The sequence below is a fragment of the Artemia sp. Qi Xiang Cuo genome, chromosome 3 (assembly GCF_049724085.1).
Source record: "Artemia sp. Qi Xiang Cuo chromosome 3, ASM4972408v1, whole genome shotgun sequence".
Taxonomy (NCBI): Eukaryota; Metazoa; Arthropoda; class Branchiopoda; order Anostraca; family Artemiidae; genus Artemia; species Artemia sp. Qi Xiang Cuo.
This window is the reverse complement of record NC_142796.1, coordinates 9647338-9665563: the sequence shown is the minus strand read 5'-3', so window position 1 is coordinate 9665563 and position 18226 is coordinate 9647338.

Sequence of the window (18226 nt, the reverse complement as noted above, 5' to 3'; positions counted from 1 at the left end):
TCCACTTTGAGAACTCATTATTTATTATGGGACTTGACCAATTCCATGGGAGGGATCGGGGGAAATTAGGTGCAATAGACTTTGCTGGTATGGGGAACTTCTTCTGAATATTGGCATACTCATCTGCAATGCCTCTATACATGGCTGGATTTCTTAACCAATTATGTAGTGTGTGTGAGCTATTTGATTCAATTTTTGTCAAGAGAAAGCTACGTCTAATGAAGGCCTTGAGATTGCAGAAGTCACAACTGACAATCATCTTGGAATTGGGAAATGGATTCATCTACATCTACCTACTTCTCCTATCTGTAGAACCAAAGGTCTTTTTCAAGGCCAACAAATTTGAAAAATGAATACTCATTGTGAATAATCAGAATATTTTCCTTTTCAGGTTTTTTTTTGGCTAAATACCAAAATTTTTGTCCAACTTAATATATATATATATATATATATATATATATATATATATATATATATATATATATATATATATATATATATATATACATATATATATATATATATATATATACATATATATATATATATGTATATATATATATATATATATATATATATATATATATATATATATATATATATATATATATATATATATATATATATATATATATATATTTTTTGCCCTAATTTCAATATTTTCTGTTGTTTTACTCAACCTTGATCAATATAGTTTCAGAAGAAGTCCAAGCCCTATAAAATATAAAATTTCCATCAAGTTAACAACCTGTATTAGAGGAGTTTCCTTTTCTGCAAAATATGAAAAAATATTCTAGTGATTAACTTTAAAATGCATGAAAGATTTTGTTGTTACATCAATTGTATTAAGTAAAGAGGCACCTACAAAACGACTTCTATGCATAAAAAACACTCATCAACTAATTAAATACTTATAAACACAAAGAAATCAATTAAAGAAACATTTATAAAAACAACTTCTATGCATCAAGGAACCCAGTATAGAGGCCACTTGACTCAGGGAATCTCTCTCTATTCTTCATGTAAACACAGGATGGAAGGGGAACTCTGATCCTTTCTCCAAGATAAGTATATACAGTCCTGACAAATTGCCTGTAGGCAATGTACCTCATCCGTCTAAAAAAAGAGAAAAAGGAAATACAACTACTCTTTCACAAATCTAAAAATCCATTACTAGTAGGGGTTTATTTACTAGTAGCAATTACTCCATGTGTTCCTGACTTTTTCAAGTTGTAAGGAGGCCTTATTTTTGTGTAAATTTAGTAACTCAATTTCAGTAAAAGTAATAATCCCCTTTGTTGGAATCCCAACTTGCCAGTTGATTTTTCAAAGGTTTGAGCCTTACAGACGGTTCGAGATAACCCTTGGATTCTTTCTGATTAATTAAGAGATACGTGATCTAATTAAAATTGATCAGAGGATAGAAAAGGGCTGATATCATCCTTGTAAATAACTCATGATTTTGTTAGAATGTATCATATTTGGTTTTTGGCCTCATAGTTTTATCTGTATATCTCGTTTTAGTAAGGCTGGGTCTGTCTAAATAAAGGATAAAATTTATTAAAGAATAAAATAATCTAAGAGTAATTAAATTTAAGAACTCCAATGACCTTCCCAAAAACATAAAATTTGTGGAATAAGCTTTGAATAGCCTAAGGTTTAGGTGAAAAAAAACCTAAAACAAGGATTAAGAGCTATAAGAGCTTTTTTGCGTCCCCTATTTCAACGTAGTGTCTCTTGGAACTTAAGCTTAGTGTTTATAATAGATCTCACACACAGAAATTGGAATTCCCTGGACTAAATTTTTGCGTACCCCCTACTTGGATCCTTCTAACGTTATACAGAAGTCTGTATCCAAGAGGAGAACCCTATATTTTACTTGTCCTTTCCCAGCTGTAAATACAAATGGTGGCCTTGATGTTATACAGAGAGACTAAGAAAAAAGGAGAACTATTGGGCAGACAGAGAGTTTAAGATCTTTCCAGTTGAGGGAAATTCAATCCAGGAACTTTTCCTAATCAAGTTTAAGATTTGCGTGAGATTCAGGGGACACTGATCCTTCTACAAGAAATAATTGTAAAATACCTTGCTTTGGGTTACTGAGAAATTTGTAGCCAATTGATATGGTTATTCCAAGTTTTGCCCACTTTCAAACCCCTTTGATTTACCTTCTTGAAGTACCTTAACTAATCAAATAAAACTCATAAATTTGATGCTTCCATTTTTAACCAAATTAGCAGGGTTTACCTAATTTGATAATTTAGATCTAAAGACTCTATAACACAATAGACCCAAGCTTTGACTAATTAGCCAAGTGTAATTTTTTCAGATAGAATTTCAGTAGCCCTAAACCTAAGAAAATCCCTTTTTTCGGTGAATGGCATGTGGACAATGGAAGACCGACAGACACACACACAATATAAGACTATTCAACTCTGAAGAGAGCCATTGGAAGGTTTACATAATTAGAATTACAACGTTTCTCATCTTTTATTAAATTTACTAATGAAATTTAGTTGTCACAGAATTTTGAGTACCAATTTGAACTACTGCCTCAGTTTAACATGCTACCAGTTGACTGATTGTTCCTTTAAGAACTCTGGGTAGCAAGATTTACAAATATAATTTAAAACATTCAGAAAGAATGTTTAGAGGGATAGGTTTACCCAGAGCCAGCTTAGAGCAACAATCACACTGAATTTCTAGTCCTAAAAATAGGGCAATCTCAAAATCTTACACGTGCAATGGAAGGGGGGGATTTTATATAGAATACATTCTAGCCCATAAGAAAAATTCTCTACCTGGAGATCTAGAAATAGAAAATAAAGTTGTAAAAACAGACAAAAGACTCTTGGAGATAGTTTGTGCTCAGCTGTAAATAACAGGTGATATTCTGTCACTTAGAAACAATACCTTAGTTTCTCTTGGGTTACTAAGTACAATAACCAACTACGCTTGCATAATGGGGGTAATAATAACTTTGCTTGAATAAAACTTATTTACTTACTGGTTTTCATTGTATGTAAGTGAAGCATTATACTGGGTCTTGTACTGCCAATATGCAGTCCTAAGAACCCATGGCTCTAAGCAATTTAGGCAAAAAACAGGGTGATGTGTGATTCACAGAGGGATGCAAGGTGTGGTTGATGGTGCCTCTGGATCCTTGTAGCTCTCTAGGAAGCCTTTTACTCTTTGTTGTTCTTGGCAGCAGATATTTTCTGTATTTACTAGCCAGACTTTGCATTGGAGACATGAACATCTACAAGAGAACCAATTGTAGTTCAGGCAACTTGGTGGTCATATTTCAATCCTAAAACTTAGTCAACCTACCTGAGAACTTATGTGGCCAGGAAAATTAGACTTAGGATACTTCTTCATCAGCAAGTTCAGTAGACATTGTCTGTTATGAGCAAACCCAAAACTCTTAGTCATCTCTATTGTAATTCAAGAAGACTTTCCAAGTAGGCCTGTCCACCTAGAGTCTAAGTCAGTTTGACCAAGTTTTAGGATTGACATGACCACTAAGTCACCTGGACTTGCAGTCCTCAGTCAGACAACCCAATTTATAAGCCAAGACAGTTACATTAACACAAAATTAATTAAAAATTGGTTGACCAACAAAGTTAATGCAGGCAAACAAGATACCTAAGCCTAAATAGGCCCGCCTGTCAGGTGGGTTAAATTATGTTAGGTTAGGACCAATTTTAAAAGCTCAGACAGTTACAATAAAACAGAATTAATTGAAAATTGGTTGACTAAAAAGTTGCCTGGACCTTTGTGCAAACAAGTGGCATAGGGTCCAGCTGCCTAAAGTCTTAGACAGGCAACCCAGTTTATAAGCTCAGACAATTACACTAACACAAAATTCATTCAAAATTGGCTGACCCAACAAGTTGCCTGGATTTCAGGTGAACAAGTGACATAAGGTCTGCCTGCCTATAGTCTCAGGCAAGGGCAGCTGAGTTTTAGGATTAACATATGAACATCAAATTGCCTGGACTCACAGGCAAACCAGCAACCGTAATAATAATGGATTGGATTTTCAGAATATATATCCTATAGGCCTTCAAAAATTATGGGTATTTACTAGTGAAAAGGATGTCACACTGTTATACTAGAGCAACAAAAGAAAAAAAGGTACTGTTCTAATATCTGGGGAACATGCAAGAAGTGAAGTTTGGTTAATGCTAGTGAAATAAAACAAAACAGGATAAAAATATAATAGTGTAGAAACAAATTTTGGCTATATATTTGCATATTAGGGGGGTGGTGGTAAAGCATAGCATATAATAAATACATAACCTAAACTAACCTAGGTACCTTTTTTCCTTCTAAACCCCAAAAAACTAAAGCTTAAATATAGTTCCTGGAGTGATAAACCCCTTGTTTATAGAGCGTAAAATAGGAAATTACTGGGTAATGTTATCTGATCTTTGCTTTTCCCAAGTTGCATTCTTGCATGTTGCCCAAATATTAGAACAGTAGCAAAAAATCTAATTGAACAAAAACAGGAATTATATTAAGATCAAACTTAGAGAGTCATGGCTTCTCTGAATGACAAATGTTGATAAAATAAGGTAATACTATTAGATCATTATCTGTCATTGTTTATTATGTAATATATATACACTATATGTGTATTATGAATCATATACAATATATTATTGTATTGTTTGTACTTGCCAATGTACACTTTTTATTCTAATTCAGCATTAGGCCATATAATTTTGGGGTGCCAATTTGGTAAGGGGGAGGGGGAGCAGTTGCCTCAGTTAGACTTTGAAAAATACCTTCTTATTTCTATTTTTCTACTTTTCATTTTATCATGGCTAACTGGTTATTTTTGCCCTTTTTACATTTGAGAATTGGAATCACTGACATAATTACTAGATACAAATCATCAGCACAACAGGGTTATATTTTGTTCAGTGAGGAGCCTGAATAAAATACTCTTGCTTAGTTACTTCATAATAAATAAATTATTTTAGTTAATTGACTTTTAAGTTGATGCCACGAGCCTATACTTTACTCCCCCCCATATGGAAATATATAGCTTAAGTCAGCTTCAATCATTAGTCAGCTACAAATGACCTATTTTTCTCCCTAGCCAGTTATTTAAAGAAGCTAATTTTTGAGCACAGGGTTACTAGGTTTCTATGGGCTGTTCTGAGCCTTCTAGGCCCTTCAGGGCTAAAAAAATTAATAATCCCTGTCAAGTGAGTATTTAATTGTAAAAGAGCATGAAAAATACTCATTATTGAATTGTTCTGAAAAGCTAAATTTTGTTGAAAACTGCAGTCTAGGCTATGTACCAAAAATATGGTGTTGATTTATAATTCAGGGTATATTTTTCATCATTATGGAGGGAGGGAGGGGGTTCTTGATAAATTTAGCTATATATGGATTCACAATCCAATTCTGACTATATGTGTGTCTATTTTTTAGGCCAGACCATCTTAAGGTAAAGTTCTACCCAATCATATTATTGAGTTAGGAATAAAGTTAATACAACATTTAATGCCTTTTTTTATGCTGATTATGAATATAATAAACATTTATATCGTAAACTAATTAGAGCCCCCCCCCTCTATATTCCCAGACAGGGTTAGGTTAGTGCTATAAAGGGGGGGGGGGCTGAAAATAAATTAAAATATAAAAGATAATTATATTTGTACTAAGCATAAAAAAAGGCAAAAAAATGTGTAATAAATTTATTACAAAATCAAAAAAATTATTTTTTAGAAATTTACCCATCTTAATATGAGGTTAGGCTAATCAGAAAATTTATCTCTTTTTAAATGGCCTAGTCTAAAGAATCTTATAGTTTTTCTTTATAAAGGGTGAAAGCACAAAAATAACACAAAGATGTTCTAAAACTATAGCCTTTCCTTTGTAAGCTAATGAATCTAATTGTGAAATAGGCCTTGGTTACCTACATTTCTATAGGCTAGGCATAGGCTAATCTACATAAAATGAAGCATTTTTTTTTATTTTATTGCTTACCATGATGATGAATCTTCAAATGAACTTCTCGGCTCCTCGGGAATTGTGCTATGATCTTGGACAACAAGAGAAGCTACATTGGGTGTCACAAGAGGCTGGAACAAGTATCCTGAAATGGTATCTTGCATACTATCTAGCGCTTGGTCATCACCAAAAATATTTTCTGACACATCAGAATAGTCACTTTCTGAACTTGAGGTCATATTTTTTCACAAAATGTATTTTCACTAATATATATAGGCCCTTACAATCAACAGATTTTGTAAATTTGAATTTTCACAAATGAAAAACACTGTCGGATTCACAGGAAATAGTTTCCGCTAATATTTTTCATTTGTGCAATTTATCATTGTTTTAGTGTTGACAACACTGTTTTGCGAATTTATTTAAACTAAAAATGCTTATAGCAGTTAAACAAAAACTCGTAGGAAACCCGGATTTTCAGGTATGAATAGACCTCAAATAGATTAAGAGGGCTAAATATGTTTTCATTTTGGTGTCCTTGGTACTTTAAAAAATCCACCATTCTTACATAAATCAGTTTTTCAAACAGACGCGATATTATTGGGAGCATTGATATTGGTGTGTAATTATTCATATCATTCTTATCACCACTCTTAAACAGGGGTACCACATAAGCACTTTTCAAACAATCCGGGTAAACTCCACTCTTAAAACAAGAATTAATCAAATACAACAAATGATCTGAAATAATAGAGAAAACTGAACGAAGAATTCTAACACTGAAAAAATTCGACCCAGCTGCTGAATTCTTCATTGACTTCACCGTCGTCTCAAGCTCTGCAAGAGTCACTGGTCTTAAGAATATAGAGACTTCAGCTGCCTCATCGAGAAAATCATTATAAGAGCCATCACTGGGTGACTGCGCAACACTATCAGATACACTCCTACCAATATCAGTAAAATGTGCACACATTATATTAGCAACTTGATTATCCGAGTGAGCATCAGGAATATCAGGGATAGTCGGGGCAGCACGAGGTTTCACTACCAACTTGATGATTCTCCACGTTTTCGCAGGATTGCCTTCTGCTTCTTTAAATTTATTTACAAAATAGAGCTTTTTAGCCTGTCTTGGAAGGGTGTTAAGATTTCTATTATAACTTTTGTAAATATCTTTATCTGATTGATATCCAGTTTTAGTAGACCTTTCATAGAGCTCTTGTCTTTTATCCATCGATTTAAGTAGCGCTTTCGATATCCATGGTTTCTTTGCAACATTATAACGTGTACGCTTTTGTTCGAACTCTAGACTTTCATATAACATCTGAATCAGTTTATCATACCATTTACCAAATTTATCATTAACACAATCAGTACCATCAAGGCATTCAAATGACTCATTCATAAGTTTAGTCCTATATTTATATATAGCTTTCTTATCAATTACAGGCTGTTTAACTCCAGTCATACCACCTCCTTGACGACAACAACTAATAGCTGCACGGATCACAAAAGCACAGTGATCGGAAACGTCGTTCACTAACACTCGCGACAAGTCGCAGCTAACATTCAGAAACAGATTATCAATCACAGATGCAGCAGCTCCAGTTATTCTATTTGGAATATCAACAGGAGGGGAAAGGACATAACTATACATAAAATTAAAAAAACTTCTTGCCTTTGAGTTCACACCTTGCATATTATTCAAATCAATATTGAAATCAACACTTATAAAGCAAGGCACTTGCGAATCCGGTATTTTATCCAACATATTATCAATCAGGTCCAAAAACTCATCCACATTTCCTGAAGGGGGCCTATAAACAACACCAAGAAATAAGTTACGCCCAGACAATGAAACCTCTAACACCATTGATTCAAAAATCATTTCTCGATATACAGCAATATCCGGCCTTGGCTTAACATTATATCCATTTTTCACATAAATTGCAAGACCACCATGCTGTCTTTCCACTCGATTCCGAAGAAACAACCTATAGCCTGGTATATCCAATAATGAAGAGTTATGGTCGTTCAGCCAAGTTTCTGTCAAAGACATTACATCATGCTCCAGCCTAGATGAAACTTCATTAATATAATTAAACGAACTATTTAAACCGCGACAATTCATACCATACATTTTCAGCTCCTGCATAACTTTCCAATCATTCAAGTCATTTAGACACACATATTTTGAATCAGCACACTCAACATTCATTCCACCCTCAACCTGGTCTTCATTCATGATACCCTCACTCATCTGTGAAAAATCAACACGACGACTCTCAAGTTCCCCCAATCTATTCAAATTTATCTCAACCATTAGCAAACACCAAAGACGGGCAAGAGAATGAAGCGAGCGAAACAAAACCAATTAACTTACCCCCAATTTTCAGTATACCATCAAGGTCCGAGGAAATAATGGGGCCATAACCAGGCACCAAAAACACAAAAACCTGAAACAAACAAAAAACTAAATTAAATAAAATAAAACAAAAACTAATAAACGGTAATAGCCTTATAAAAGGCCACATCCAGATCACTCTAAACTCATATAGCTAAGGGCTACTAGCCAAATATAAATAACTTAATAATACGAAAGAAAAAAAATATATAACATTAATAGAAAACACATCTATCTTTTGAGAATAAATATAAATTCCAAAAAAAAAGAACCATCATACATAAATAAATATACAAAAAAAAAAATAAAGATAGAAAAAAAAACAACATCAATATGCAGATTTAATAGCGTCATACCAGCCCAATTTTTTAACTTCCCCCTTTTCACGAATAAAAAATACCGGTAGACCCACCGGAGGCACCCAACATTGGCTCCCCCGTCTTTGCACAATCTTCCTTTTCTCAAGCAGATCCCTCCTAATCAATCTAACTTCCTTGCTTACGTCATCACTCACAAAAACGGGTTTGCCAAAACATAAATATTTTCCTTTCATTTTCTTAGCATTATTCATAAAAGCCCATTGATTTTGATATTCCGCAGTTTTAATCTTTACGAACTTGACCGTCACTTTAACAACAGAAAAAGATGGAATATCCGAAGCAGGAATCCCGAGCCCATCAACTAAAACATGTTTGACAGTGCTTTCAGTATCTGCTCTCGGTCCAGGCTTAATATTCCAAAACAGAACATTATTCTTCTTATCCGTATTTTGAACCAACATCGACTGGTTCTTTAACAGGGCAACTTGAGTACAAAGTTCATTTATTATGACCTCTTGCGCATGCGTCTTATCAGTAAGTTTACCCACTTCATCATTAGTTTTGATTGCATTAGCTTCAATAACCGCACACCACGAACCAAGGTGATCGACTGATTTTTTTATAATCTCCATATCAGATTCTACGGTTTTCAGTGAACACCAGATTTATTAGTAAATCTTCTTGGTTATGATGAGTAGATAAAAACAAAAAATGATTATTAATATTTTGTGAATGTAGAGAAAACCAGAAAGCTTTATTTATGTCTGCTCTGTGATAGAATAAGGTATAAAAAGCCATCTGTATGACCTTATTCTTATTTGCTCTAGAACAGTGTGAGGTATAAAAAGACATCTGTATGACTTTATTTATGTTTGCTCTATAATAGAAAGAGTATAAAAAGTCATCTGTATTACTTTATTTTTGTTTGCTCTATAAGAGAATGAGGTTGGCTATAAGTGATTTGTATGACTTTATTTAGGTTTGCTCTACAAGTGAATAAGGTATAAAAAGTCATCTGTATGATTTTATTCATGTTTGCTCTATAACGGTGTAAGGTATAAAAAGTCATCTGTATAACTTTATTTCTATTTGTTCTGTAATAGAATGAAGTATAAAAAGTCATCTGTATGACTTTATTTATGCTTGTTCCATAACAGAATGGGGTTGTCTCATTATTCTAAATAATGAGAGAAAGCATGGTATTTTCTTTTGTTTGACTTTCTACTGCTTTCTGTATAGTAGTAAATGTCAATATTTGATCCTTAGTACATAAAGGATCTATAATAGAATGAGGTATAAAAAGTCATCTGTATGACTTTATTCATGTTTGCTCTATAATAGTGTAAGATAGAAAGTCATATGTATGACTTTATTTATGTTTGTTCTATAATAGAATGACATATAAAAGTCATTTACATGACTTTATGTTTGCTCTATAACAGAATGAGATATAAAAAGTCATTTGTATGACTTTATCATTCCAAATAATGAGAGAAAGCATGATACTGTCTTTTGTTCGACTTTATTCTGATTTCTGTATAGTAGTAAATGGCAATATTTGATCCTTAGTATATAAAGGATCAATGGCTATCATATTCAAATGTTGCAAACCTGTGACTAGATCAGGGAAATAAAACTCTGTAGCCTAATGAATCCAGGACCAAAGCTGTACTCTGGGAAGGTATTGCCAAACTACTATGTTAACCCTCTTCTGATTTCTATGTCTTAGAAATTTGTCTATATAACAGGCCTATATATTTACTTATTTATTTATTTATTACCCGTCAAAAAAAGGTACAAAAGACGGAATATCACTAAAAAAGAAAAAACACACACAAAAAACAAAAAAAACTCACTTATACACTGCACTGCAGGTACGTAAGAAATTTTACTTTTTAAACTCCCAAGTACTGAAGAAACATAAGCAATATGATAGATAACTCCAATTCAACTAACCTAACCTACAGCAAAATGCTTGATAACTTCAATTCAAAATCAACGGACTCAATCAACTAGTCTAAATATGACAAGAGATGGTAAAAAGACTAAATATGACAAGATATGTGCAAATAAAATTAAATGGACAGCGATTTACTGCCTTAGCAAACGGTACCAATGGTGGGAAGAAGCTTTCTCGCTGTACCGTTTAATTTGTTCAATTATAGCTGCCGTTGGGTCAGCAATTTTAACATTTTTAACAAGGTGCGAATGTTTTGTCCACGGCGGGAGCCGCAACAAGAACTTCGCATACTCAAAAAACGCAGATCTGAGCTTTCTTTTCTCTGGCTCGGGAAAAATTCTCCAAAACGGGCTTAGATACAGGAAATGGGGAAGGGATACTGCGTTATAAAGTCGAGCCAGAATTAAACGGTTGAAACGGATTTTAGATGAGACTACTCTACTGTAAGCAAAAGCCAGGCGTTTACACAGATGATCAATAAGAAGGGAGCGGGTAGTTTTTAGATCCTTTCCAATTGGTAAACCAAGGTAAATAGTTTTTGAGACAGGGGCTACAGAAAGTTCTCCCAGCCTTAGAGACGAGACCTCTTCTTGGCGCCAGTTGAACAGAAGAATATCTGACTTCTGCAGGTTAAATTCAAGGCCAATGCGCCTGTAATTTGATTGTAGTGTGGAGGTGGTCTCTGTACCTGCAACTGTGCGGCTGGGGTTCAGAATGTCATCGTCGTAGGCTATCATTGTAACGTCTATGCCACGAGCTATGCATGTTGTCTCAATATTAGACTGTGGTTCAATAATACAATTATTTAAGGCACAAGGAGATTTGACTGATACTTGTCAAGCACTCTTTTTTACTGGGACTACAGGATTCTCTCGGTAGGACAGCATCACGTCTGGTGTATATTCAGTGAGGGCTCGACCATGGACAGGAAGTAGGAGTTCAGCCTGTAGGTGGTCGTACATGTCTTTAATGGGTAGTAGGATGTCCTTTTGTACACCTCTCTTTCCCATATCCAGAATGAGTTGGTCATGGAGAAGTGAGTCGTAGGCACGGCAGACGTCATGTAGACCTATAACAATGGACTCCTTTGATTCATCAGCGTCAATCAAGACTGAAGCCAAAGAAGAAATGGCGTGGCCGCAACCAAGACCCCTCTGGAACCCAAACTGGGAAGGGGGAGTCCAGCATTTTTCCTGAATTTCATCAATGACCAAAAGTTCAAAGATTTTGCAAAGCGTTGGTGCTACTGTGATCGGTTTGAACGAAGCACATTCCGAAGTACTTTTTCCTTTCTTTGGGACTGGCCTAAGCGACCCAGTACTGAATGCCGATGGTACGAGTCTAGTAGTGAAGATCATCTGAAAGAGAAGAGTTAGGTGTCCCATGAAAGTTGGGCTGCAAGGCTAAGGTGAAGGGCGGATACACGGTCAATGCCAGCCGACTTTTTCTTTTTCAACCGTCGGACCGCGGAAACAACCTGTCGCTGGGTAACTAGGGAATCTGTATCTGGAATTAATAAGAGGAGGGATGAAAGCTTCTCTTGAACATAAATATTAAGATCATTTTTTTGGGCTGAAACCTCATCAAGGTGATGATTTATCCATTCTAAAGATGGGATATCTGACTCGGGACCCGCTGACTCCTTCTTATCAAACATTTTCCATAACAGATTTGGATTTTTAATTACTTTTTCAGAAAGCTCAGATTTCAACTTTACATGGTGACGAGCAAGTTCCTTCCCAAACTTACGCTTAGATGCAACTCTAATCTCTTTAACTACTCCTGAGTGTGGTCTACCACATTCTTTCCATATCCCGTACCAGAAGGTAGCTCGGTCGCATGCTAATTGTGACAAAGGGTTAGAAGACCATCCCTTTTCTTGAGTTTTTTGTCTGGCACGAGACTTGGGCACTCCCTCGGATTCGGCAAACAGAAGAGCATGGGTTCGTTCGGCGTAATAAATATTAAGACGTAGCCGCACATGTCTTTGATCACGATGAGAGAATTTCATAAGTAGGTCAAACGGTACGCGAATTTTTTGACAGAACGAGATCACAGGAATCTTAAAACTTTTCTTTATCAATTTTACGCCAAACCGGAACCCCATGCCACCTCTGAGTGAATATCGACGAATAATTTGCCGCGGAAAACGAGGTAAGCCTACTGATAATACACTGAACTGGGAAATGATCTGAAGAGAAACTATTCGGAAGGACAAGAACCTCACGTACTGGCAAAGAAGAGCTAACAATATGGTCTAGATTGGACGTAGAACCAGATTGGTGGATAGACGAAAAATTCTGGTTCTTCCGGTGAATAGTAAAACGGTTCTCATGTATCCCTATTAGTATACAACAACGACTATTTTGGGCACTAATATCAACTTCTAAATTACAGTTAAAGTCACCCACTATTATGCACTCAAGGGACTCGTGTTCGGCTTTTTTAAGGCAGCGGGCTAGTTTAGCAGCACTTATAGCAAAAGCACTATCAGATTTGTCGTCACGTGAATCAGTTCGAAGGTAAGCGTTTCTAACTAGCAGATAATCTAGACTAGGAAGAGGAAAAGTGTTAGTGTTATCATATACCTTGTATTTGCGCTGACTTCTTATGAGGTCGGCAACTCTACCAGACAGGTGGTCCATTAAAGATGAACGGTTCGCAGGAACGAACAGGGCAGATTAGGACGGCCAGAGATATAGTAGGTTTAGGCCAGCTTCTGTGATAAAATGTTCTTGCTGGCATATCACATTGTATTTATTCACAAACTGGTCAACCACAAGAGACCGCTCGGAAAAATTTCCGTTTATATTCCAAGAAATTAGTGAAATTTTAGAGATTTCGTTATTCATCATGTTAATGAGTTGCCTTTTGCTGGTTTTTCGGACACTTTACGCTATAGCAGGTATGACCCGCTTTCTTGCAGGAAACGCAAAACATAGCACGAGGACACTTTTCTGCATCGTTCTTTTTGGAGACGTGGTCAGACGCGCCATATCTGGAGCAGACTTGGATATTGGTTCACTCGGATGCTTGGCGCCCTTGGCGGGGGCTTGAGTTGCAACGAAGGTGTAAGAAACGGAATTCATCAGCAGCTGTCCTTAAAAGTTCTCCAAAAAGTCTTAAATAAATTTATTCAAATCTGATTGATCGCTGGAAAATGCCTTGAACATACAGAAGCTACGAAGCTTTTTAGATTTCGTAGCTCTTGAGATAAGCGTCGTTAGATCATCTATTAATTCATCAGAGGGGACTCGTTTAACTACACCAATATAGTTAGGGCTCTTTATGGCAGCAGACATCTGTGGCTGGTTGGTCTTGATTGACTCAACAATGGTTTCAGCTGTGTTTTTCGAGCGAACCACTAGTTTCCAGTTCGATTTGACTCTCCGTAATTCAGATATGTCACTAGTATCCGCACATACCGAATCTATGAATCTCTTCCTAGCACTTGGGGTATCAAGGGACTCGGGCAGATTTTTCAGTACGATTGCATAGGAGGGCTTATCAGGCTGGTATGAAGCGCTTGGTCATTCGATGGGTTTTTTGGCATTAATAGCAAAATGGTTCTGAATAAGTCGAGACAATTCATTCACCTTAATAGCAACGGATGCTGCAGTAGCTTCACTTGGATTTGGGACTCAGGAGAGAGAATCAATAACAAAGGTCGGCAATTTGGTCTTCTTGACGTGAGCTTGGTGAATCCATCAGCCAATATCCATAAAATCCTCTTAATCTGTTGCGTGAATTTTACTGCGTGTTGTAAACTGCATTAGTTTATGGAGCGATTCTTTGGCTTTCAGAATTTCTTCTGGTGTGAAAAATCCGACGCCTGTATCAATTATTCTCTCCAGTTTTTCTCCTCTTTCCATACTACGGCTTACGAAGTTCAATACAGCATTCAATAATAATTTGTCTTCCATGTCGGTCGACATCCCGAAAACGACGTGGTACTGTCGACACACCTTAAGAAAAGGTTGAATATTGCTAATAAGATTTACGTAATAAAATCTTCTATTGGCAACTTCTAATATTGGAATTTTGGCAAAACTACATTATACCTTAATCTTCAGTTCCCTTTTCTCTGGTTTTGGTTTTGAAAATACAATTCCTGTTATATGAGTGAAATTTTAAGCTATATCAATGTTTTTTTCTAAATCAAGGAAATGTATTTGCAGATGTTTGAAACCTGATAAATTAGGATTGAGCAAAGTTGTGAAGTTGAAAATCCTTTCCTTTTACTTCACTTGAGGCGAATATCTGTTTTGCAAGGTTTCACTTTTATAAAACAAAATTTTGTAAAGGTCAGTTCCCTCTAGAGCGAGCAGTAGTGGAGGTAGGTACTTCAAAATACCTTCCCAGGATATACTTTAGTCTATAGATTCATCCTTGAAAGTTTAATTTTTCCTAACTTTTTCACTTTCCAAGATAGTAATAAGTTGCTTGTCTAGAATTTTATTAATGATACCATTTTCTATTATTTTTAGCTATATGATAGGGTTAGAAACAATAAATCTTGCTTCATCACATGCAAAATAATTATAGTTAATACATTTCATCGTTTAAACTTCGTATAATCATCATCGATAATCATCGTATAAACTTCAAAGGGGGCTCATTCGATTGGAAATCGAGAGTCCTAGTGTCCTTTGTAAGAGTCAACAGTGATCAGAGGGCAACTAGTTCAGAGGGAAAGTTTCATCTTCCTAACTTAACCACTTTCCAAGATAGCATTAAGTTGCTCATCTATAATTTTACTAATGATACCCTTTTCTCTTATTTTTATCTATATATATGGGTTAGAAATGACAAATTTTACTTCATCACATGCAGAATAATTATAGTTAATACATTTCAACTGCAGCTCCACTATGCTGTATCTCCGCTCCCCATCATGCAAAAATATATAGCCCAAATTTTATATTCCCATGTGGTTTTCTGGTTTTCAATTTTGTAACAGTCACTTCAATTATGGGTAAACTTGTTGAAACAATAGTGATGCTAACAACAGTATATAAACCATATCTAAAATCAGAGGCATCACTATAGCGTTGGCTATAGTAAAGGCCGTACAGCTCCAATGTTTTATTGTTTATTTTTATTTATTTTTTCACTGGCACTTCATATGGAAAGGGTCGTCGTATAAACTTCAAAGCTCATTCGATTGGAAGTTGAGAGTTCTAGTGCCCTTTTTAAGAGTCAAAAGTGATTAGAGGACAACTAGCCCACCCCCTTTCCTACGTCTTTTCCCCCCAAATACATCCGATAAAAAATTTGAGACAGATATAAGGTATGCCCTGGGGGTATATATGGTTCTTGTAGAAAGGATGCTTGTATAAACTTCAGAGAGTGCTCATTTGATTGGAAATTATAAGGTCTAGTTCATCTTTTCAAAGTCAAAAGAGATCCAAGGGCAACCAGCGCTCCCGCACCCCTTTTTCCCCAAACCCACCCAACGAAAATTTTGCGATAGCCGTTTTGTTAAAAATGGTTCAAATATCAGATAATAAAAACTCCGGGGTCAACACAAACCCCCAGAGCCCAGGGGTAAGTGTTTTAAGTGGTGCCCTTGGGGCATATAAGATTTTTTATGTAAGGAGAGGTCGTATAAACTTCAGAGGTGGCTCATTTGATCGGGATTTGAAGGTTCTAGTTATCTTTTTATGAGTCAAAAGTGATCAGGTAATGTCTAACCCCCCCCCACACACACACACACACATACACACACACACTCCTCCTATTTTTCCAAATGCATCCAATCAAAATTTTTAGATTGCCAGTTTGGTTGGAATAGTGCAACAATCAGATAACATAAACTCTGGTGTCAACATACCCCATTTGTGGGGGTATGTTGTAATCCCAAATTTGGGATCGTATGTAATACCCCAAATGCCCCAACTTTGGGATCAACATACTTATACCCTGGGGGAATATAACGTTTTTGTGGAAGAAGCGGTCATATTGAGTTTGAAGGGGAATCAAATGATCAAAAATTGAAAGTTTTAATTAACTGTTTAAGAGTCAAATGTGATCGAATGGTAACTAGCCCCCCCCCCCTGCCAACCCTCGTTTCCCCAAATTCATCCAATTGAATTTTTTGTAAGGTTTTTATGGAAGGGATTTTAGTATAAATGGGGCATATTTAGTATATATATAGGGCTCTTTCGATTTTAAATCAGGATTTCTAGTGCCCTTTTTAAAAGTTAAAAGTGATTGTAGGGCAACTAGCCTCCTCCCCCCTCCCAAGGCCCCCTTTTCCCCAAATGAATCCGATCAAAATTTTGAGATAGTCATATCTCAAACTATTTTGTTCAAAATAGTTTAGAGTTCGAATATAAAAAAACTCAGGGATCAACACAACTCCCCAGAGCTCGGGGGAGTGTTGTAAGTCATGCTTCTGGGACGGAAGTAGTAAGCGCCCGATTACTACAGAACCTAAACGCAAACCCTACGCCTGAGGCATAGATATGTGTGTAGGTTTTCAAGTAATTGGGTTACCAGGGTCATTTGCAAAGAGGTATCATTTCTATAGATGGTATAGTAATTTTGAAATATCATATGGAATTTGCTTGAAGGTATATACTTTGCGTACGCGCCCGTAGCAAACAGGTTGGGTATAATCTGTTCTGGTTCAAGTTTTTTCTGGCACAATTAACTAAATTTCTATTTCATGATATACAATTTTTTTTTAGGTTAAATCCGTGTCGGAAAAACCGTTGTATCTTTTTTAGATGCCAATTATTTTTTGTATATATTAAAGTTTCAATTAGATTCCTCAACAGTTTTGAATAGTTTATTGAACATAACACAACTGACATTTTTTGTGAGAAACATTTACATAGAAAAATGGATAATTCTAAGCAATTTCTGGTGAGTAAAAATATTATCATTATTATATTAAAAAGCAATTTTCTAGTCATTAAGTTAAGTGTATTAACTGTTACAAAAGCTTCCTTTTTTGAGTTTCGGTTTTTTCCTTATTTATAGCTCGTTCTCATGTACTTCTGGAAAATGTATTTCTATGATATTTTAAATCTTAGTAGGCTAATGATGCTTTTAGTCTTTAGAAGAAGAAGAATCAAAAACAATTTAGAATCTATGCTGCATAAGGGGATTAACTGAGTCATGTTAATTAACTTTTCCGCTTCTTAAATTTCTATTTATACATTTGATTGAAATATGATAGTTTAAAGAGAAAAAGGGCTGTTATACCAAAGAGTTTATAATTTCTGGCTAAATTGACTTTGAGTTTCACAAAATGTTCATAACTACATGATTAGTAACAATTTTACGCTTGAATATACAAAGAGTAGGCTCGCTGAAGGAAGTGTCAGTGACCGGATAATATTGAATAATAAAAAAAAATCTATTCTTATTCTAAAAAAATCTAAATTTGTAACAATGAGCATTTTATTTTGATAATAAAGTAAAATATAAATATTTATTAAATTGAAAAAAAAAAAAAAAATGTTTTACACTACTTTAGACGCCTAACATAAACTGAATTATTTTACAAACTCAAAATGCATTTTTGCTACATGCTAAATTTTTGTCTTTTTTTTACAGGAAGAAGAT